The following is a 4111-nucleotide window of genomic DNA, read 5'->3' as shown; positions in this document are numbered from 1 at the left end:
AGTTGATGTGATCGCGGTCGGCACGCTACCTCTACATCTACCTTCGGGATTAGTATTAGACCTAAATAATTGTTATTTGGTGCCAGCGTTGAGCATGAACATTATATCTGGATCTTGTTTGATGCGAGACGGTTATTCATTTAAACCAGAGAATAATGGTTGTTCTATTTATATGAGTAAAATCTTTTATGGTCATGCACCCATGAAGAACGGTCTATTCTTATTAAATCTCGATAGTAGTGACACACACATTCATAATGTTGAAGCCAAAAGATGCAGAGTTGATAATGATAGTGCAACTTATTTGTGGCACTGCCGTTTAGGTCATATCGGTGTAAAACGCATGAATAAACTCCATACTGATGGACTTTTCGAACCACTTGATTATGAATCACTTGGTACTTGCGAACTGTGCCTTATGGGTAAGATGACAAAAACACCGTTCTCCGATACTATGGAGAGAGCAACAGATTTGTTGGAAATCATACATACAGATGTATGTGGTCCGATGAATGTTGAGGCTCGTGGCGGATATCGTTATTTTCTCACCTTCACAAATGACTTAAGCAGATATGGGTATATCTACTTAATGAAACATAAGTCTGAAACATTTGAAAAGTTCAAAGAATTTCAGAGTGAAGTTGAAAATCATCGTAACAAGAAAATAAAATTCCTACGATCTGATCGTGGAGGAGAATATTTGAGTTACGAGTTTGGTGTACATTTGAAACAATGTGGAATAGTTTCGCAACTCATGCCACCCGGAACACCACAGCGTAATGGTGTGTCCGAACGTCGTAATCATACTTTACTTGATATGGTGCGATCTATGATGTCTCTTACTGATTTACCGCTATCGTTTTGGGGTTATGCTTTAGAGACGGCCGCATTCACGTTAAATAGGGCACCATCAAAATCCGTTGAGATGACGCCTTATGAACTGTGGTTTGGCATGAAACCAAAGTTGTCGTTTCTGAAAGTTTGGGGCTGCGATGCTTATGTGAAAAAAACTTCAACCTGATAAGCTCGAACCCAAATTGGAGAAATGTGTCTTCATAGGATATACAAAGGAAACTATTGGATACACCTTCTATCGCAGATCTGAAGGCAAGACTTTTGTTGCTAAATTCGGAAACTTTCTAGAGAAGGAGTTTCTCTCGAAAGAAGTGAGTGGGAGGAAAGTAGAACTTGATGAGGTAACTGTACCTGCTCCCTTATTGGAAAGTAGTACATCACAGAAACCGGTTTCTGTGATACCTACACCAATTAGTGAGGAAGCTAATGATGATGATCATGAAACTTCAGAACAAGATACTACTGAACCTCGTAGATCAACCAGAGTAAGATCTGAACCAGAGTGGTATGGTAATCCTGTTCTGGAAGTCATGCTACTAGATCATGATGAACCTACGAACTATGGAGAAGCGATGGTGAGCCCAAATTTCGCAAAATGGCTTGAAGCCATGAAATCTGAGATGGGATCCATGTATGAGAACGAAGTGTGGACTTTGGTTGACTTGCCAAAAGATTGGCAAGCAATTGAGAATAAATGGATCTTCAAGAAGAAGACTGATGCTGACGGTAATGTTACTGTCTACAAAGCTCGACTTGTCGCAAAGGGTTTTCGACAAGTTCAAGGGATTGACTACGATGAGACCTTCTCACCCGTAGCGATGCTTAAGTCTGTCCGAATCATGTTAGCAATTGCCGCATTTTATGATTATGAAATTTGGCAGATGGATGTCAAAACTGCATTCCTGAACGGATTTCTGGAAGAAGAGTTGTATATGATGTAGCCGGAAGGTTTTGTCGATCCAAAGGGAGCTAACAAAGTGTGCAAGCTCTAGCGATCCATTTATGGACTGGTGCAAGCCTCTCGGAGTTGGAATAAACGCTTTTGATAGTGTGATCAAAGCATTTGGTTTTTTACGGACTTTTGGAGAAGCCTGTATTTATAAGAAAGTGAGTGGGAGCTCTGTAACATTTCTGATATTATATGTAGATGACATATTACTAATCGGAAATGATATAGAATTTCTAGATAGCATAAAGGGATACTTGAATAAGAGTTTTTCAATGAAAGACCTTGGTGAAGCTGCTTACATATTGGGCATTAAGATCTATAGAGATAGATCAAGACGCTTAATTGGACTTTCACAAAGCACATACCTTGACAAAGTTTTGAAGAAGTTCAAAATGGATCAAGCAAAGAAAGGATTCTTGCCTGTGTTACAAGGTGTGAAATTGAGTAAGACTCAATGCCCGACCAATGCAGAAGATAGAGAGAAAATGAAAGATGTTCCCTATGCTTCAGCCATAGGCTCTATCATGTATGCAATGTTGTGTACCAGACCTGATGTGTGTCTTGCTATAAGTCTAGCAGGGAGGTACCAAAGTAATCCAGGAGTGGATCACTGGACAGCGGTCAAGAACATCCTGAAATACCTGAAAAGGACTAAGGATATGTTTCTCATATATGGAGGTGACAAAGAGCTCATCGTAAATGGTTATGTTGATGCAAGCTTTGACACTGATCCTGATGATTCTAAATCGCAAACCGGATACGTGTTTACATTAAACGGTGGAGCTGTCAGTTGGTGCAGTTCTAAACAAAGCATTGTGGCAGGATCTACATGTGAAGTGGAGTACATAGCTGCTTCGGAAGCAGCAAACAAAGGAGTCTGGATGAAGGAGTTCATATCCGATCTAGGTGTCATACCTAGTGCATCGGGTCCAATGAAAATGTTTTGTGACAATACTGGTGCAATTGCCTTGGCAAAGGAATCCAGATTTCACAAGAGAACCAAGCACATCAAGAGACGCTTCAATTCCATCCGGGATCTAGTCCAGGTGGGAGACATAGAGATTTGCAAGATACATACGGATCTAAATGTAGCAGACCCATTGACTAAGCCTCTTCCACGAGCAAAACATGATCAACACCAATGCTCCATGGGTGTTAGAATCATTACTGTGTAATCTAGATTATTGACTCTAGTGCAAGTGGGAGATTGGAGGAAATATGCCCTAGAGGCAATAATAAAGTTATTATTTTATTTCCTTATATCATGATAAATGTTTATTGTTCATGCTAGAATTGTATTATCCGGAAACATAATACTTGTGTGAATACATAGAAAAACTAAACGTCACTAGTATGCCTCTACTTGACTAGCTCGTTAATCAAAGATGGTTATGTTTCCTAACCATAGACATGTGTTGTCATTTGATTAACAGGATCACATTATTAGGAGAATGATGTGATTGACATGACCCATTCCATTAGCTTAGCACCCGATCGTTTAGTATGTTGCTATTGCTTTCTTCATGACTTATACATGTTCCTATGACTATGAGATTATGCAACTCCCGTTTGCCGGAGGAACACTTTGTGTGCTACCAAACATCACAACGTAACTGGGTGATTATAAAGGAGCTCTACAGGTGTCTCCAAAGGTACATGTTGGGTTGGCGTATTTCGAGATTAGGATTTGTCACTCTGATTGTCGGAAAGGTATCTCTGGGCCCTCTCAGTAATGCACATCACATAAGCCTTGCAAGCATTGCAACTAATGAGTTAGTTGTGAGATGATGTATTACGAAGTGAGTAAAGAGACTTGCCGGTAACGAGATTGAACTAGGTATTGAGATACCGACGATCGAATCTCGGGCAAGTAACATACCGATGACAAAGGGAACAAAGTATGTTGTTATGCGGTCTGACCGATAAAAGATCTTCGTGGAATATGTGGGAGCCAATATGAGCATCCAGGTTCCGCTATTGGTTATTGACCGGAGACATGTCTCAATCATGTCTACATTGTTCTCGAACCCGTAGGGTCCGCACGCTTAACGTTACGATGACAGTTTCATTATGAGTTTATATATTTTGATGTACCGAAGTTAGTTCGGAGTCCTGGATATGATCACGGACATGACGAGGAGTCTCAAAATGGTCGAGACATAAATATTGATATATTGGAAGCCTATGTTTGGACACCGGAAGTGTTCCGCGTGAAATCGGCATCTTACTGGAGTACTGGGAGGTTACCGAAACCCCCTGGTAACCTAATGGGCCTTAATGGGCCTAGTAGAGGAAGAGGAGAGGAGG

The sequence above is a fragment of the Triticum dicoccoides genome, chromosome 7A (genome assembly GCF_002162155.2).
Source record: "Triticum dicoccoides isolate Atlit2015 ecotype Zavitan chromosome 7A, WEW_v2.0, whole genome shotgun sequence".
Lineage (NCBI taxonomy): Eukaryota > Viridiplantae > Streptophyta > Magnoliopsida > Poales > Poaceae > Triticum > Triticum dicoccoides.
This window is presented reverse-complemented; position numbering follows the sequence as displayed.